Source organism: Molossus molossus, unplaced genomic scaffold (assembly GCF_014108415.1).
Source record: "Molossus molossus isolate mMolMol1 unplaced genomic scaffold, mMolMol1.p scaffold_m16_p_8, whole genome shotgun sequence".
NCBI lineage: Eukaryota > Metazoa > Chordata > Mammalia > Chiroptera > Molossidae > Molossus > Molossus molossus.
The window spans coordinates 88,158,608-88,179,311 of NW_023425402.1; the positions used below are offsets into that span (position 1 = coordinate 88,158,608).

Consider the following 20,704-nt stretch of genomic DNA (forward strand, 5'->3'; position numbering starts at 1 on the left):
CAAGTAGGGACCAGAGAAGTCAGGAGAGATCATTCAATACATCTGTCTGGGGAAAAACCATATTCACCAAAAAAAACAAAACAAGTTTTAATCTTCTAATACTAGAACTGAAAACAACTATTGCCTTCTGTTAACCTGGCAGACATCATTTAACAGATTTATTTTTTATCTGAGTGATGAAAATAGAAATTGAATCAGGGAGTCCAATATTTCCTCTGAGTTACTATTTATTCACGTATTCATTCAGCAAGTAGAATACCCACTCTACGCCACTCGGGCCATGAGGCCAAGGTGTCCTAAACGACCTCAGTAACCACTGGATTAAGATAACTTTCTTTTTAATCCTCACCCGAGGCTATGTTTTTATTGCTTTCTAGAGAGAGAGGGAGGAAAACATCAATGTGAGGAGAAACATCGATCGGTTGCCTCCCATTCACACTCTGACTGGGGGTCAAACCCACAACCTAGATATGTGCCCTGACCAGGAATGAACCCACAACCTCTTGGTGTAGGAGACAATGCTCCAACCAGCTGAGCCACCTGGCCAGGGCTGAGAGAACTTTTATGTGATGGCTAGCTTCTGTCTCAAACAGCAGTGTGACTGCAGTCTTCCAGAAACACCAAATGTAAATATCTCAACATTTCTAAGTGCCCTAAAGGAAACTTCCAGATATTCATCTAGCCTCAAAGACCCAATAACCTAATTTCATGAAGAAGACAAGCACACACTAAACCAAGAACCATTCAAGAGCATAAATTATCTAGTTTTAAAATAATTGACATCAACAGTAGATCAGAGGCAAGAGAAGGCATAGATTACTGAGGCACCCTGAGCAGAGAGCGCTTGACGGTCTTGTGCTGAGCTCTGAATGATAAGGTGGAGTGTTGACTGGTTAAGGCATTGCCTGAAGTGAGACTGAGCTGACATATGGGAGACATCAAGTCACTAAGCAGGAAGAAGGTCCAAAAAGTAGTAAAGTATGTTGACTAGAGAGAAAATGAAAGTCTTGGGACGCCAAGATAAAGAATTTGAACTTGATTCATTACACAAAGAAGATTCCCTAGAGAATTCTGACAAAAAGATGGCCAGGGTAAAATATTGTTTCAGAACATTAACTGACACCCATATGTAGGAGGGACATACTCAATGAAACAAGAGAAATGTAAGACTATGGTAGCAATAGAAATAAAGGTATAAATTCAGAGATGGTTGGGGAAGAGGCAATAAAACTCAATGATACTGAAAGCTCCAAGCTTGGCCTGGCCATCTGAAAACTTGGAAGTGAGGCCAATGATAAGGAAAGTTGAAGGGTGAATTTTGGGAAAGATGGTGAGCTCATTTGGGACCATCTGTTTGTAGTGGAGTCAAATATCGAAGAGAAAGCTGGAAATAAGGGACTGCAGTGCAGGTGAGAGGGACCTGATTTGGAAGTTTCACTTGGGAACCACAACCATCCATGAGCCAAGGCCAGTAGATATCACAAAATCAACAGCTACTTTGTTCAAGGGCCGCTATAATTTTAGTTTATAATAAGCTTAATTTAGCAAAGCATACAACTGTTGACTGAGGCCCACAAAGAAGTAAGTTTCACCAACAATTTATTTTCCTCTCTGAGAAACTATTTAGATACCACCCTTACTCTCAACACCACCATTGTGGATTCTATTTGGTACAAATGTAGTTTCTAGTGTCATGGCCCGGTGGGTTTGCTAACTCACCTGGATACAGTACAGATAAATGGCAGATTTCTACCGCAGCACTTCCTTGAGTAAAACCCTAACCCAATAGGAGTATTTCTAGTAGCTTCTTTGGATTTCTGGAGACCATAAAATGTAGAGAGAAGCAGCAGTAAATTTTCTTTTGACTCAAGTTACTCTATGAGTTACTGAGCTAGAATGACTTGTTTGTTACATAAAATTAACCTCCTACCTAGAAGCAAGCACAGCCTATCTCGTATGACTTCATTAATAAACAAAATGAGGAGTTATGTCCTTTTCTTGCCACCCTTCCTTCAAAGTTTCAGAAGATCTAAAAGACTTACCATGGTCCCCATTTATACAGAGAGAGAGAGAGAGAGAAAATTCCATCCTTAGAATCTTTTGTGTGTTTCCAAACTGAGATCTCAGCATTAACACATATGATTAAGATCTTGTTTTCTCTCTAACTAGCAAACCAAATTGCACTGGGGCTCCCTGGCAGTTTATTACTTATAAGTAACCTTAGGAGGAAGAGGAGCGGAACAGATGCCTGAGGAAAGTGGCAGCAATTAGGGAGAAAGTCCCAAGGGGAAGGTGGCCCATGTCACTGTACCTGACAACGGCCACCACAACATTAAGGTGAGAGGTGCTTAATCCCAGGCACAAGATGCAGGAGCCCAGGTGTGGATTCTTCTCAGGCAAGGCTCCCCAAGGCTGTCATCTCCTGAAGGTCTAGGAGCACAGAAGGGCTGCTGTGAGCACTGGAAGTAGCGGAGGCCATTAACACCCAATCACATGCTGCTTGTCTACCATGATCGCCTCCCCTGAGCTCCATGCACACTGAACTCCCGCCGCCTGGTGCACTCTCTAAAACCTGGGCAACAGAGGAAGATGACAGGAAGATAATGGGCTTTGAAGTCACACCTGGGTTTGAATTCTACTTCTTTTGTGAGCTTGGAAAAGACACCCAAATTACTTAATGACGACATATATGGAAGGAGAATGTAACACCAGCCTCATTGGGTCGAGGTGAGAAGTAAATGAGATCAATGTGTCCAGCAGCCTGTCTTGCTCACAGTGGGTCTTCAATAAATGTAGCTGAACTTTAGATGTACCTTCTTCCTCTGCTGAGTATACCCAGCCCAGCCACCTCTTCTCTTAGGAAGCCCTGGCCCAGCCTTCTGTATGACCTCTGTGACTCCAACCTTCCCAGGGGACTACCTCCTGGTAGTCATTTCCCCCTCTGTGCTCCCACCCCATCTCCAAGAGTGCATCCCTCGCACTGTACCTGCAAACTCACTGCACCTGAACCTCTTGAGAGTATATGCTTCAAAGTATCCTGAGGTGACATGATGCAGAAAACCTGGCTCTGGATCTTCCGTGAGTGTTTGGGAACCATGAGTACTTGGAAATCACTGATATAGGTCAGTTATGCCATACACATATCATATCAATACTACTAATAATAGCTAGTGAGTGTGGCGCTCTTGGGTTCTAGACACTGCTTTATGTGCTTTGCACAGATCCCCTCATTTATCCCCACAAGATCCCTATGAAGTAGACACTACTGTTTAAACTGAGGCCCAAAGAGGAGAAACAACTCACCCGAAAAGAGCTTGTTAACCGGAATGCAGACCCCAGAAATATAAGGCAATAATAGACTATAATTCCTCTTTACATATGTATTTGAATGTTCAAAGTCACTACATATATACAATACATTCCTTTTATGTGACATATATATAACACGCATTAAATATTTTTCTTACATTATAATAGTCATTTTTCTTATATAGTACATTTAGACTCCTCCCTTTTTGGTGTGAAACTGGTTCAATATCATTGAACAAATAGTTCTATAATTAATTATAAAATATGTAATTATACATCTATGTGAGTATTAGATTTTGCGACGTTTCAAATGTACTTTATAATATTGCCCCTGCTCTGCAGAAGGTGCCAAATGACAAATTGCTGACTTCATCACCGGCCTTGTGTTCTTTGATAAGAAAGAGAAGGGTGTGGTGGTGACAGGCCAGGACACTTGTCAGCTGTCTCTGAAAAAGGAGGAAATGGAATTGCTATTGTGACAAATTAAAGTCAGATTTGGGGCCGCTACCGGTTGCTTTAATTTTTCTCAAGGGGAGTTGGTTATTTCCTGTCATGCAAACTGTGCTTCATTGAAAGGCAGTTTCTCAAAATGTTTATAGTACAGGGTGGGGCAAAAGTAGGTTTACAGTTGTGAGTATACAAAACAGTTTATTCTTGTACTATTATTTATTACTTGTATTATTTTCCATACAAACAATTGTAAACCTACTTTTGCCCCACCCTGTATATTAAGTAAAAAGAAGCAGGATACAAAATTGTGTATCTTAAAAGATCTCAGTTATATTTGTTTAAATATACCAAAATCTCAACAGGGATTATTTCTAGATGATTATTATTTTCTTCTTTCTATTTTTTTCTATTTTTTTCTACCATAAGCATATAATTCTTATAATCACAAAAAGATAAGATTCATTAAAAAGAAAAAAAATCCTCAGTGTTTATTAGAAATAGAATCCTTTTTTTTTTTTCTAAATAAAGTAATATCAAGATACAGAAAATGAAGTTGCAATCATGAACCAAAAAAACATTATTTACTAGGCCAACTTGGAAAAGTGATTGGAAATTGTGATGCTGAGTACTTATCAAAGCCCTGTCTGGGACTTCGCAGTGATGGCTATCATTTGAAGAGGAAATTTATTCCAAAGGGCATAAAGTCAAAATTGTAATTCACTTTTAACCAGCACTTTACATGACAAAGCTTTGAACGGAAGGTACTCCAAGAGATCTTTTAGCCCAGTTTCTCAGATTTACAAGCCAAAACAAAACCCAGAAGAAACAAAAAACAGATTAACAAAACCAGAGAGGTAAGGAAAGAGTTACGATCCAGAATGCAGGTCTTTTGACATTCTGTTTTCACTCAGCCACACAGCCTTCCTTATTTAAACTTTATCTTAACCATATAAAATAAATTTACCACTTGCAACGAGAGAAAAGATAAGACAATTTATATTTATTGGGCAACTACTATGTGCCAGACTGGGGTTGGAGCTGGCTCCGGACCCTCTGCCTGGACTTGGGTTGTGGCGGCGGGGCTTCCCAGAACTTTCCTTCTCCTGGGCTGAAAAAGGCTCGACGAGGAGGAGGTGTCTCACAGGGTTATTGTGAAAGGTGGCGAGCGAGCGTGTGTGAGGTGCTACCATAGTGCTACCATACCTATCACGTATACGTTCTCAAAAAATGTGAACTTCTATTATTACTGGTATTTGTACACCTGTTCTCCTACATAGAAGTGCTTGTGAAAAGAATGTATAATACATAACAGTACAACACACTTGACTTATACTGAAGAAAAGAGTGTTTCATTATCCCTTTTCAGTTTCCAATTCTTGCACTTATTCATTCTTTTGACAAATAGTTATTGAGCTCCGCCTACAATGCCAGACACATGGCTTTCTGAAATACGGTTGTAAATAAAATGGGGGAGAAAAAATGATAACTGGGAACGTGGGATTAGGGAAAGTGTTTCTGCAAGACATTTAAGACAGCCGAAATTATGGTGAGAATGATCTAATTGAGAAAGAACAGTGGACTACACCTATGAGAGAGGAAAGTCATAGCTGAGAACCCAGTGTCCTGAAAAGGTGGGAGAGAGACTGGCCTTAGCAACAGAGGCGGCTCTTCCACTAGAACAGGTAGAAACAGGAACGAATGTCTGTGGAGCAGAATGTCTAGCAGGTTTTGTGACAGAAGAGGAAGGAATTTTCCAGCTAACGACTTCCAGTGTCTCTGTGAAGTAGGAAGCTAGATGGGGAACAGTGGAGACCGAGACCGGGGACTGGAGGAGCCGCTGATGCGTCTGTGCCACTGGAGCCTTCGTGACCCAGAGAGACAGCTCTGTGCTCTGGGCCACCAGCACCCAGCATCAGAAGGATCACAGCTGTGGCACCACCAAAAGGGGAATCCCTACAAGGACATGGTGGCCTGGCCCCACCTTTGTGAGCCAAGTCTATGCCATTGCTTTGTCTTTTTTGCAGTGTGGGCCATTGTAGATAAGCCTGTGTCTATGCCTGCCCTCGCCCCACAGTCCCTATCTCCCCAGCAACACAAAACTGAGAAACAAGGATAGTGATAACCTCATGTCAAAGTCTCCTCTCTCGTGCTTATTTGTGCTCTGTGGGTAATGTAATCTATAAGGAATGTCTAGCCATAAACACAAGTTTTACTTCTGTGTCTGGTGTCTCTAGCCTGCACACTCGCCCTGCTACCACCCACAGGGGCAATCCATCACGTGAAGACAGCTGTGGCGGCAGCTGGTTTGTTTCCAGCCTGGGGCTGGGAGAAGTTCCCTCCTTGTGCTCCTGCCCCCTGTGGCTCTGGATCCACTGGCCACATGAAGATTTCTAACCCCTTTTCTCCCAAGAGCTGCAAAGAAGTTAGTCAAGTACAGTGTACTCACTTTGGCATAAACTGCGAGTCCCAGTATCCCCCTTCCCTCTCTCATCCACTAGTCCTGGCCGTGAGCAGAAGAAAAATCCCCTGTCTCTTCTCTTCTTTTCTCAATCTTCTATTTTGTACCTCACCACATTCCACTTATTTTCTATTTTGAAGACAATTTTTGATAAAGAGCAGAAAGCTAAAAATCTGTCAAAAATAATATCCCTGGAAGACCTGGAATACCACCCCCCCCCCTTTATTTAGAAGAAAAGGTAGATTAAGCAGTTTATATTTATTGAGCAACTACTATGTGCCAAGCTAGCAGATATAGAAGATAAAGAATGAACAAAACATTTTTAGAAAATGTGGTACAACTGAGATAAACACCAGCTGATTGGACAACACCAGACAAATGGACAGGCACCGAGGACGCTCCGGTGGAAAGAGCATGGGACATTCTAGCAAAAAACCTCCTGGAGAGGTTGGCATTAAACTTGGACAATGATTAGATTTTTGTAAGTGGAGATTTTTTTTTTAAGTACACTAAAAATAAAAACCAGGGGTGGGGAAATGCTGTGCTCATTCAGAGGCTGCGTATGTTGGGATCCTAGAGTAAATGCGCAGTGTTGAAAGGTGGGATTTGCATGGTGGGAGGGAAGGTAATCAGATCTGATTTAAAACTAGGCTGAAACTTTACTCAATGAAGCAAACTGGTTAGAATCAGGCCAGGGACCATCTTGATTGCCAGTGTCATTTAGTCTGTAAAAAATAAAATAGAGAATCACTGAAGGCTAGTAAGTAAAGAACAACACACTTTTTTCTCCCTTGTATCTTACATAGCAAGTGGTTTCTTCTAAATATTAAAAGTAAGTTACAGTTAAGCTGGAGTGGCTCAGTGGTTGAGCATCAACCCATGCACCAAGAGGGCGCCGAAAAGGGGGATAAATGGTGATGGGAAAATTTTTTAATTTAAAAAAAAAGGCTTCTTTATCAACATACTTTATAAAAACAGCATATACTGGTCTCAGTATTCAATTCTTGTCAAAATTTGTTACACAGAAAGTCCAGGATCTCAATCTAATATCCATATACAATCTATAGCTATAACTCTAAAATTAGTAATATTTACTGAAAATGTTCTATGCTAAACGGTTTATACTTATAACCTTATTTATTCTTCTCAACAATGTGGTAGGTTCTGTTTATTATCATCATCTTCTATTGACACAAGAGATGTGGGAGGTACTAAGAGGATGGAGAAGTCCACATGGCCAGGGTCGGCCTGCGGAGCACCAGGGGTTATAGAGCATCCTCCATCCCTCTGCTGGAAGGCCTCCGCCACCCTCCCTGCTAGTGCTGTGTTCTTCTCAGACAGGCCTCCAGACACACTCAGGCTGCTGGGATACTCTTTTTCACTCATTCATTCACTCAATATGGATATTTACTGAGAACCTACTGTGTGTCCGGCACTGTCCTAATCACTTAGCTTCATCAGGGGAAAGGGAACTAACAAGTAAACTTCCTCCTTCCAAAGGATTTCTTCTCTCGGGGTGTTTTCTTTATCGCATTTACCTCTTTGATTATAAAAATAATTATTCTTTAAAGGGCAATATTAGGTCTATAAAACGTCAACATATTCTTGATACCACTGCCAAAGTATCTTAATATTCATGTAAAACCAATCATTTTCACAGGCAAATAGATTATAATACCTCAGAGAGAAATGTCTCAAAAGATAATATATTGAAAGACAAGCATGTTCTAGTCATTCAAACATTCTCTTAATTGGGAATTGCCAAATATGGATAACTATTTTGAAAAAAAAATTATACTATAACCAAAAACTCGTAACACAAAAGCTATTTGGGGCATATCTTAGCTTTTCTTCCATGACTCATGACTTCTCAGAATCTTAGAATGCCTCAGAGTCATTTATTTTAAATAATAATTATTAACTGAAACTTCAAAACTAACTTGGTGAAGAGTTTAGCTTTCTTATTTTTGAAATTTTCATTTGCTGAACCTATAAAGGTCGGTGATGCCACCTACATTTTTAAAAATAATCTAAAGCAATTGGTTTTACTTCTAGTTGTTTGAAAATGACTAATACAGTCATACAATTGGCAACTTTCATCTAATGTTAATAGTTAATAGCTAGATAAGTAAGAAACACCCACTATATGGAAATGAATAATAAGTCATGTCACCATAGTCTTATGACAAGAATGTTCTCTTGGAGTATTTTTGAACTCATTTTTAACAGCTCTTATCCTTTGGTTTTTATTTTTAACTGTCTTTAATAAAGAAGATTAAGAAAAGGAACACTTATACTCCTTTAAATGATTATTAAGAAGCTCTGGTAACAATTTACCAATGACATTAATAGCATGAATAATCGGAAAGAGTGACTCAAGGTGATTTAAGACAATTTAAATTACATATAAAAAATAAAAACTTGGGCTGAAGAATTAGAAAATTCTTAAATTCCGTTCCTTAAATTGTGGAGTGGAATTTTAAATGGGGTGGAGAAATATGTGCAAAGCATCAATAAAATAGTATGCTATTAGAGAAGCTATACAAACAAAAGAATGTAGAAATCACTTTGCTATATAAAATTAAATGCTAAATGACAGCATGGTGTGAGGACAGCCCTGATGCCAAGCTCAGGTCATCTGACTGGCATGGAGTGTGCTGTGTACCCACCTATTTCCTTCTGTGGACTAATGCAAATCAACTTTGCTTTTATTCTCATCTTATGTTAATGAAATATAAGCTCCACAAGGAGAATAATTTTGTTTTATTTATTGCTATATCCTAGTGCCCAGAACAATAATCTTTACATAGTAGAGACTTGACAACACTTGTTAAATAAATTATTTAAGCTGTTTATTCAAGACTTGTTGCTGTGGATAGCATATATTGTTTTTTTCTAGGGTTAAACTATACAGAACATGCTGATAACCGTGGCTGGAGAGTTTGCCCGGTTACAAGAAGTTTTTCACATCAGAGTTCAGTAAAGGGCATCTTCATGAAGGTTATCAATATTATGTGGTATAGGTACTATATTACATATTTTTGTCCTGCTTTTAAGTTATTTATATTTTTATAAAGAATGAATAATTGAAATCAATATTTAGGACTTATTTTAGGAGAAGGATGATATGTTATAAGGAACAAAGAAAATTAAAACATGGGACTGGATCACTCTTTGCCCTTAAATTGTATTTTCCAAGCCTGAAATCTTTGTCAGTATGTAGCACTATTTTCCAAAATGTGGTGTGCATGCCAAAGGGTACACAAGATGATGTTATTATTACAGAAACAACCATTTTGTTTTTAAGTGTTGTATATTTATTTTAGTGTGTACTAGGGAAACATGTAACTAACACAGTAAATCTGTTCTTTATTCATATCTAATTTATATAGCATATATTTAAGTAAAAGTTGACTTATTTTATTTAAAGAAAGACACTAAGTAAATAGTGTTGTAGGCAGATATGCTAAACACCATGATAATCGCATGTGAATGTTTGAAATTGGGGAAACTCTGAACTGAGTCCCTCTTGGAGCAGGGAGGCTCAGACAGCAAATGCTGTGTCCATGTAGGGTCTCCCAACGCAGCAGACTGGATTCTTCCCCACTTCTGCCAGCTAAGTTTGACCTAGTAGAATGGCTTCTAACCCTCTCAACCCAACGCCTCCTTTTTACAGCACATATTTTTAATGTCCTCCTTTACCATCTTGAAAGGAAATCCATAGCCTATCTATGGATTCACATAAACGCAAAAAATTATTATAAGTGCCTAGCTGTATGATAAAGCAGAAATATAGGAAAGGCCATATGGTACTTTTCGAAAATGCTGGGACATAAGCACCCTGGAAGGCATAATGATGTGGTCATAGATTGCAGCTACATGCGGAATCACTGTGTTACAGCAGCTAATGCAGACTGACACCGGTCTGTAGTGTTAGTAACACAATCCGATGTCATAAGCAGTCTTGCCACTGGTTATTTCCTAAGAAGAACAACTCCTGATAAAGTCCGGTCCACCGCCCCTCCTGCCAAAATTACAATCCTCCCTTAATTTGCATAGTAGTTGCATTCCTGAAAAAGGACATTAAAACTGAAACAAAAAAATAATTTGTACTTGTATGTAAAACCAGGAAACAGGATTAGGTTCCAGGTTCACATAATTATAAACAGGCTTTTCACCTACACGAATACCTGAACAGCATTGAAAAGTTGAACGAGCCCAGCTGGTGTGGCTCAGTGGTTGAGCGTCGACCCATGCACTAAGTGATCACCAGTTCGAATACCGGTCAGGACACATGCCCAGGTTGTGGGCCTGGTCCCCAGTGGGGGCATGCAGGAGGCAGCCAATCAATGTTCTCGTTCATCAATGTCTCCATCTCTCTGTCCCTTGCCCTTCCTTTTTCTGTAAAATTAATAAACTAAAATTTATTAATGCTTTAAAGAACTAAAATTAGTTCTAAAATTAATAAACTAAATTTAAAAATGCTTTAAAGAAAAGAAAAGTTGAACAAGATATAGACAACTGTTTGATGTGTAGAACTGTCTCAAACACTTCAGGACTTCTAGCATCTCTGACTGTCTTCCACCAAATTCCACTCGGACCCTGTCCGTCATCATTGTGATGACCAAAAGTGGCCCCCAGCATTTGATCTCATTAATCCGATAGCACTCTCAGCCTTGTTTTTTTCTTAAGTCCTTCATTACTACTAATGTGTAGATATTAATCCATTGTGGGCTTTTTGTTTATCACTGACAGCTTTGAGTTCTAAAGTCTCTTTAAAAAGATTATTAGTTCTATGGCTTCTAAAGCTATAAAACAATATCCTGTTTTATTATTATTTCAGAAGTTTTATTGTTTACACTTAACTGTAAAGTCTTTGTTGGCTTAAAATTGGTAAAAATAATGATAATCATCATCATCATCAAATCCCTAAAGTAAATTTCAGAAAATTTGTTGCTTTTAAGAAAAATATTTCAGCCCTGGCTGGTTTTGCTCAGCGGTTAGAGCATCAGCCTGCAGTCCAGAGAGACCCAGGTTCAGTTCCCACTAAGGGCATGTATCTCAGTTGCAGTTTGTCCCCGGCCCTGGTTGGGTTGTGCGGGTGGCAGCCACTCGATGTATCCCTTTCACATTAATGTTTCTCTCTCTTTCTTTCTCCCTTTCTTTCCCTCCCACTCTATCTGAACAAAAAATGGAAAAATGTCCTTGGGTGAGGATAAAAAAAGAAAAGAAAAATATTTCAGCGTTGGGGCCCCTGAAATAATCTGAAATTCAATATAACTAGAAACCTGGTTATTGAAAATCAGATCCTTTTTGAATTATCGAACCCTCCCAGAGCTGCAGATTTTGACAGCATAGCTTTAACAGCAGATGCTTGGCATAAATTTGAGTGGGTTTTGACCAAGTCATGCTAAGAAATTTGCAACAGCAGCAGTTATTGGGGTATACAAAAAGAAAAAGAAAAAAATTAATGAAATTTTCCAGGGTAAAGGACCTTAAACTTGACTGAACTTCTGAACTTTCCGCCCTGTTGTAATCTTTCTGACACTTTGAAGAATGGTTCTGGAGACTCTCCAAATAGAACACTCTTCACCGTTCATTCTTAAACAGTGTGAAATCTGTCAGCCCAACCAGGTCATCAAGGGGGCAGACTGTGATTTCTCATTACTGAGAGGGATGTTCTCTAGGACACTGAAGAAGCTCAGCAGATTTTGCTTTTTACCAAGAGCTAGGGGCTGGCATTTTGAGTCTAATTTCTATTCTTTTGGAAAGCTGGATTAACATGTATGTTTGAATCAAATATGCCCTATACAAGTTACTAAAGCGATAATTTGACATCTATCCCCTTAATTCTTATCACAAAGCTGATTATTGAATAACTGAGTTTTATTTTCAAAAATGGAAAGTTGAAAACACTTGCCTCAGCTCAAGATAGAACCTAATTGTTTTTAATTAGCAATTCTACTGTGTGCAAAAAAGAATATCAGTACTAGGGATTAAACGGTAAATAAAGCATTCTAACAGTTTAGTGGGTAAGAAAGACAAGTAAATGTTGACAGTTCTGATACGCATGAATAACTGCTTTGCAGGATGTGTTAGGGCAGGGTGGCTGTAGGAGCTCAGCACAGAGTACTAGCAACCACTGGGAGGGCAATGAATACTTTCCACACAGCCACCTCCTGTTTGTCCTCTCTGCCTCTCCACCCCAACTGCCAGCTCTCCACCAAAACAGCCTCCCTCATTCTGAGATAGAACCCCAAACTTTACACAGTTCCTTCTGCCCCCTTCCATCAGAATCTATCAGAGATATTGCCTACCTCAATGCAGACTAATTCAAGCTAAGGTATTCATTGATTGGTCAAGCAATTCTTTCCAGATGATAGTTGTATTCTGACTAAATATGCCTTGACACATTCCAGTAAATCGGTATTGAGTGTGCAATATGTAGGTTAATTTTAATTTTTTTAACCAAAAGACAATGAGTAGAAGAACCAAGACTTGAACCTGGTCATCTCATTCTAGACTAAGAGCTCATTTCTTGGAATTACACTTTTTACTACATCTCATCACACCATCTATAGGCTCTGCCTAGGTACGCAGCCCCATTGGCTGAGACTCCAAGTAAAACAGGACAATGGTGCCAACCATGGTGCACCTAAGTGGAGATGTGGAAGACATCGAGGAGAATGGTAGCACTTTCATGGTGCCGTAGCTGCTCCTGAAGATCCAGTCCCATGAGGCACTGCTTAGTTATCCAGCCACACTAGCTGCCTGCTGGAAAGGCAGCAGAAGACCCCAAGAAAGTTCAGCTATCCCGCCCCCCTCTTTTCAGGACCACTTTTTTCAGCTATTAGGAAAAACAAAACGCTTATATCTCATTAAGTAATCAAGGGACAGGAGTGAGCTCCCTTCTTCACAGAGAACCCTCCGTGGGAAGAAGCTGTATCTTCATCATCTTTGCACTCTCAGCACTGCCCACTGCCTTCGTTAATATTTCCAGAAGGAAAGGAGTGAAGTGGGGCGGGGGGGAGAGAGAAGAGAAGGGAAAGGGGAAAGGAAAAGTAAGGATAAGATATTGACATAATCAAGGACAATTCTCTTTGGTTGTCCCACAAGCCCTTAGCTGAACTGATTCTATAGCCACCAAGTCTCTGCCTTCCCGACTTCTCTACCACCTGCTTCAGACACAGCAATGAAACTCTTCATTCTGAGAAATCCAGTGCCAATGACTGGGATGAAGAAAGCAAGAGGAAGCTCAACACGAACCCTTTACGTACTCTTAGTGCATTTCTATGCTCCCTGCTTTCACTCCTCTCCGTTTGCAACCCCACAACTCCTACTGAGCAGACTTCTCTACAGCATTAGCAGGTTATGTGTATGTTCGTATTTTTTCCAATATGGTTTCTATAACCTTGCTTTTAGTCATCTATGGTCTCCATAGTCCTAAGAATAGGAACATATTTTCAACTGACCTCATTTGGAAGGGCATGTGGAACCCGGTCCATTACCAGAAAGAACACAGCCTCACTGGTAGCAAATCTCAAAGTCATGTGGGATTCAGGGTGGTACAAAAAATTTCTTGCATTTCCTCTCAGATTGGCTGTTACTGGTACAGAGATCACCTCTGAGGGATGCTTACATTTCCCTTCTCTTTTGATCCTTCCTCACTCCTTTCTCCTACCCTGTTCTCTCACCCTCTCCACCCTGCCAACCGCCTACAGTCATACCAGGCACCATCGAGGGCAAAAAGCATAGTGAATCACCACATTCTTGAGAGTGAAGCCCACTAAACAAATAGTCTTTCTCTTGCTCATATTTTCCACTTTGTATGATCATTTCTAGGCATTTTTATACTAAAATATTTCTTATCCATCACAGCCAAAGTAGAACCAAAAGGAGTAAAAACAATAAAGAGCCCATTCCACCACCTTCCTCTATATAGCTGAGGGCAGGAATGCTGTCTTAAAAATTCTGTATATTCAAGTACCGCAGTGCGTTGCCCAGAGTAGGTACTCAATGAATATTTGCAGGCGAAGCCTTCCCGATATTTGCCATACCGCTGAGATCTCAGCCCCAACAGAGACTCAGAAAGAACAAATAGCCACGTCATGCCAAAAGGGCTTCAGTTTCACTCACTGACAGCTACCAAATAAGATTCCATATTTGTTAGATAACCATTAGATTCCTGATTAGAATGTTATTTAACATTGTAAAGAAAATTAATATTATATTTCAGAAAGAGAAAGAAAGGAATGCCTGTGTTAGACAGGTAAGACTGTATTCTCAGACCACATTTCAATCAGCAGTTGCCCTTCAGGTAAAATCTTATGAGACTTGAAGTCTTGGCTCCAAAATGATTCAACACCAGGCCCGTGTGCATCCTGTCACAGTTTTATTTTGAGCAACCTGTTTGCCCAAATACCTCCCACTCTTTCCCTTATCCAGAAACTGCTGCTGCGCTCTATGTACACAGCAAAAATGTTTGTCTTTTCCAGAGTGTGAGGTACTAACCAATGTCTGCAAATGTCTTTGTATAATAACATAATAATCAAATCACATTAAGTCAGTGTCAGTAATACATGTGTTTTCGATTTTAAATCCCACAAGCGATTTGTTATTCACCCCCTAATATTTCACTGGTACATTTAGTGAGAGAAACAGGAAAGTTACATACATAGAATCACTTCCAAATTTTACTATAAAGTTATTTCTCTGGGTTTTTTTTTCCTAGTTAAATCTTTACTATATTGATTTTTAAACATTTGTGTTTATGAATTATATTAAAATGTCCTTGTATTGTTTTAATTTTACCGTACTTTTTTAAAGGAAGAGAATCTGAGATTCCTTGAGTATTGATGTATCGCTGTACCCCAGGGAAAATAGGGTCTGTGTTGGACTCTCATATGTCCCTAACTCTTTGTCCTGTCCTGTAAAGAGCAGGATATAATGACCAGAGCATCATCTCCAGGATCGGATATACCTGGGTTCCAGTCCCTGTTCTGCTACTTATCAGTTGTGTGATTTTCAATAAATTACTAGACCTTTCAAACCCATTGCTTCATCTGTAAAATGTACCTGTTAATATCAACTTCCTAATACCCACTTTTATGAAAATTAAATGGGACAACAAGTGTAAACATACCTAATAGGTCCTCAATATTTCTTAGTTCCATCCCCCTAGTTCTAAGCCTAGTTCTTGCTGTGGATGGAATAAGTGGATGGAGATGCCACTTATTTTTGTTCTAGATTAAGTTATACCAGTTATATCTTTGGGGACAGTTCAGGTACCCATTCAGGTGGGCACTGCAGTAGTCATTAAAACAATTCTTTCCTCTCTATAGTCTAGTTCAATGTGAAAGTATATAGTTTTTCATGCCTGTTCATGGTATAAGTCATAATGAGAGCTTGTTCCTCACGAATGGCCTATACCAAGAGTTGTAGATGTGATTACACCCAAGTTGCCACTATAACCCATAGAGAGCCATAGGCCAGAAGAGACAAACCTCAGTGTACAATTAAGCATGTCACATTCCCTGATGAGCCTGGGTGGATATTTACATTTAAAGTGTTATGCTCCAACCACATATAATACCCACTTGTTACAATCCTCAAATCAGAGGATTCACTCAGGTGAAACGTAATTCAAGTAGCCATTGTAACTTACAAAAGAAAGGAATTCACTTACAACATACTTCCTTTCCAAAAATAAAACATAAAGAATGATTTCTGAATGTTTGGGGAAATACATAAGTTTTTGGAGTTCCTATCCATAACTCTACCAATGGATAAACTTTGTACTAATCTATCCCCATGCTAAAGATGCACTTATAATCATTTTAGAAAATTCATCAAATTCAGAAAAGAAATAGAAGTTCAAATTCTTCTCCTTAGGGGATCATACTCTTATTCATTGTGTTAGATAAATGAATCTTCCCTGTTCTGGACCATTCATTCAATTCAGCAATTTCATGGCAGTACCTACCAGGAGGAAGGTAATGTGCTCTAGTAGGTAGGAAAAATAAAAAGCTGATCTGTAATTCAGGAATCACCTCATGCCTTCATTAAACATCTGTTAAATCAGGAACCACACTATATAAAAATGGTGCTACCCCAACATAGTGTACAATAGTGTACTGTGTAGTAGGAGGGGTGAGAACACCAGTTACCATGATGCCAACTACAAGGTGTCAGGAGGACTCGTAGAAGGTCTGATTGGGAGGTGAAGAAATACTTGAGGTGGGCTATTTAAGGGTGAAGGGCATTTCAACAAGTAGAGATAGTATCCAATTGAAAAGCAATGTGGAATCAGTACAGAAGCAGAAAAACATGGGGGACATGGGGTGAAGAAACAGCAAGAACAGAGACTAGTGGTAGATTAAATGGAAAGTAAGTTGGCATCACATTCTGGAGGGCCATGAATACCAGAATTAATGATATAAATGTCACTAAGTAGACATTGGGGAGCCGTTGAAGAATTTGGAGCAGAGAGCTGACATGATGGAAGTTGTGTTTGGGGAATAAATCTGTCAGTGGTAGGTGAGACAGATTGGAGGAGACAACTGGAGGTGATCAAAGGGTTAGTCCATGATCCTGGGGTGGGGGATCAGCAGGCAGATTGAAAGGGGATCACATATATTACAACACACATCTGGAATTTTTGTAGTGAAATATAACAATCCAAAAACATACCTTCAGATAAGGCACCACACTTGTTTAAAATATATGCTGAGAATTAGGGAGTTAAAGCAGCAGTTTTTAACCTCTGGAGACTTAGAATCAACTGAAAGTTTGGTCATCTCAATTTGCTCACCACAAACCATTGCCCTCAAAAGTTGGGATTTGCTAAACATTTCAAACTCTGAGAAGCGGAGGTTCAATAAAACCACAGTGCGCCTGGCATCTATTTCTTCTTTAGGACTGAGGAAATTTGATCTGCTTCTCACTAATTCATTTAAATTTCATTCAAACTGGGATTTTGAAAAGCCTCTCTATTGCCCAGAGAAGTCTTAAGAGCTTATTTTTAAATCCCTTTTCCCTCCTTACAAAAAGAAAATAGTTTTTCAACCATCTCTGAACCCCAGAATTTAGAGATTCATAATCCATGGGTTGGAATGGGTTTTATGTTAGGCAAAAACAATAGGCTAAAAACAACATATTTTGCCAAAAAGCAGTGCATTGGGAGGTTGAGGAGGACAAGGATTTTGACCCTCTTGAAGATGTTTGAGCATGTTTCCCAGCATTGATGTAGCAGGTGTGGGTACAGTGAATTGAGGAAGGAGTTCATTTTATTCTACGACTCATATCATCCATGTTGGCTTCCTCTTCCCTATCAAGAACATAAAAGCGAAATGGCAATTGAAGAAGAAAACATGTTAAAAAGTACAACTAGAGAAACAGTTTACCCTGCCTTAAAGAAGACTATCCTTTTCCTCCTCCTCCTCCCACTCCATGGCAGTGTTGATGCAAAACTCTTCTTCTAGTGACAGCCATCAAGAAGTCGTGAGTGTGCACACAGAAGAGCTAATGACATGGGGATTTAATACATCTCTATTCAAAACCTCAATTTAGAGAACTTAACTTCTTAGCTCCTTTAACTCATCAGACATGTGATTTGCAAATATTTTCTCCCATTCAGTAGGTTGCCTTTTGATTTTGTTTATAGTTTCCTTTGCTGCTTTTCAGTGTGATGTAATCTCACTCGTTTATATTTGTCTTTGTTGCCTTTGTTTTTGGTATCAGATTCAGAAAATCATCAGTAAGGCCTACATAAAGGAGCTTGCCACCTATGTTTTCTTCTAAGAGTTTTATGGTTTCAGGTCTTATGTTCAAGTCTTTAATCCATTTTGAGTTAAATTTTGTGTATGGTGTAAGATAGTGGTCCAGTTTTATTCTTTTTTATGTGTCTGTTCAGTTTTCTCAACACCATTTATTGAAGAGGCTGTCCCTTCTCCATTGTATATTCTTGACTTTTTTTTGTCATAAATTAATTGGTCATACATGTGTGGGTTTATTTCTGGGCATTTTATTCTATGTGTTTGTTTTTATGCCAATGCGATACTATTTTAATTACTATAGCTGGAAGTATAGTTTGAAATCAGGGAGAGTGATGTCTCCATCATTGTTCTTATTCTTCAAGGTCACTTTGGCTGTTTGGGATCCTTTGTGGTTTCATACAAATTTTAGGATTGTTTGTTCTATTTCTGTGAAAAAATGTCGTTTGAATTTTGATAGGGATTGGATTGAATCTTTAGATTGCTGTAGGTAGTATGAACATTTTAACAATATTATTTCTTCTAACTCATGAGCCCAGCCTTTCTTTCCACTTATTTGTGTGTTCTTTAATTTCTTCCATTGCTGCCATCTAGTTTTCAGTATACAGGTTTTTTACTTCTTGGTTAAATTTATTCCTAAGTGTTTCATTCTTTTTTATTCAATTGTAAATGAAATTGCTTTCTTAATTTCTCTTTCTGATAGTTCATTATTAGCATATAGAAATGCAACAGATTGTTGTGTGTTGATGTTGTATCCTGAAATTTAACTTATTTTGTTTACTGGTTCTAACAGTTTCTTGATAGAGTCATAGGGTTTTCTATATATAACATCATGTATCAATATCATAATATCATTTCTATATTTTAAAAGGCTTTTGAAAGGCAGCTGGTTCATTTTTATGAATAAGTGGAGACTTTAATGTCTAGAGCAGTTAAACTGTAAAAGGTGAGGTTTGAGTACTGAAGTCATTACACTTAAAATCAAACTAATTAATTTTTCTCATCTTTTTTAAAACTGCATCTTTAAAACTAGAATTTCATCCTGATTTCTCCAAGGTTCATCATTCTTAAAGTTAGAACTGGAGCACACATGTAGGAAAGTTATTTAATTCTGTCATCATGTATTTAACACCTATAACTTGCAGGATATTGTGGAAATTCAAAGAAAACTAGCAGGAATCTGGCCTCCAAGACCTTACAGCCTAATAAGAAAGTCAGATGTGTAAATAGGATGAATTTGCAATCCTACAGGCGCAGCTGAGTGTTACATTGGACGTCAATCACAGCCAATGTGGTGGCAGGAGGACCAGGTCCTGTCACTCCACTGGGGGCTGGGAAAATGGTTTTCAAAAACTAACATAGAAGTTTCAGTATCTTGTTCTTTATAAATTGGCTTATTATTTTAAAATGGCATTTGATTATGATATTTGTGTAAACTAATTGAGAGAATTTATTCAAATTAAATCACTAAATTTTATATGAAGTTTTTATTATGCGTAAGATTATGCACTATATATAAGGGGTTGCAAAGTTGGATAAGATGGTTTCTGACCTTGGGGAGTAATAAGTTATTCATACCAATAATCTATAGAACAAGACATTAATTTTTATGAGAAGAATAAACAAAGCATATAAATAACCACTAACCCAGTAAGGAATTTTATTATAACTATCATATAATCATTATAACATATAACAATAAGTATATAATATGTAAATATTATAATAATTATTAATGCCATAATTATTGGAGTAGGTGATTTATTAATAATACATTATTTTAAAGATTAGTTGGATTCATGCTCTGAAAGCATTGATAATAGATTTATGGAGTTGGGTCTTCATGTTTACTGGAGGTGAGTTCAGCTTACGTAAATATAAAGATTTTCTTTGTTCTTGTATCACTTGAGCTGTTTCTGCACCAATTACTAACTATTCAAATTGTAGAAACAATGAGCACAGACCTTGCTGAAGGAACCAGGTATACAGCTGACCAAAAAAAGCCTCATCGCATAGGTGTGCTTATAGCTTTTTTTATCCCAGGTATTTATGCTAGGTTTAAAGTTTCTCCTGGTGCCAACATTTATTAGCCCTTATAAAGAGAATATGTCATAGAGAAGGTACTCAAAATGAAAATAATTTTTATTAGCATTTTTTGCATTTAAGCCAACTCCAACTTGTGAATTTCTTAATTACCATACCGACTGTGCCAATTTAAACTTTATAACCCTAAAATTAGTGTCTAAATAGTACAGAAATGTGTTAATATGCACATATTTGTGAAATTCATAAAAGAACAAGTAAGCAGAAAATGAATTTTACAGTTTGGGTCAATGCACACATAGATTAGGCAATGAAACATTCTGGAGTACCATTTTATAACTATTCCAAATGAGAATTTAGGGACCCACAGCCCATAAAACAATAAAATCCAAACAAAAAACACTATTAGGATAACTTTGAATGTCTTTAAATAATGATATTTTTAATTATATAAAGGCATTAAATAAATCCAGTATTTTATTATTAGAGACATTGTTAAGACTAAATTTTCACAAGCTGAATTTAGTTATCTAAAATTTAGCTTAGCTAATCATTTAAATTTCTATTCAGAAATACATATTACAATAGATCTAATTATAAAGGTAAATACTAGCTATTCACTGAAAGTCCTTTGGAAACAAATGTGTCATATCTTATTTAGTAATTGAGTAAC

General features: G+C 38.2%; 1 protein-coding gene across 1 annotated transcript in view; it reads left to right on the top strand.

Moving 5' to 3' along the window:
• Nucleotides 1-20,704, top strand: part of PDE7B (phosphodiesterase 7B) — a 465,832-nt gene that overhangs the window by 399,132 nt on the left and 45,996 nt on the right. The gene's annotated exons all lie outside the window — the stretch shown is intronic.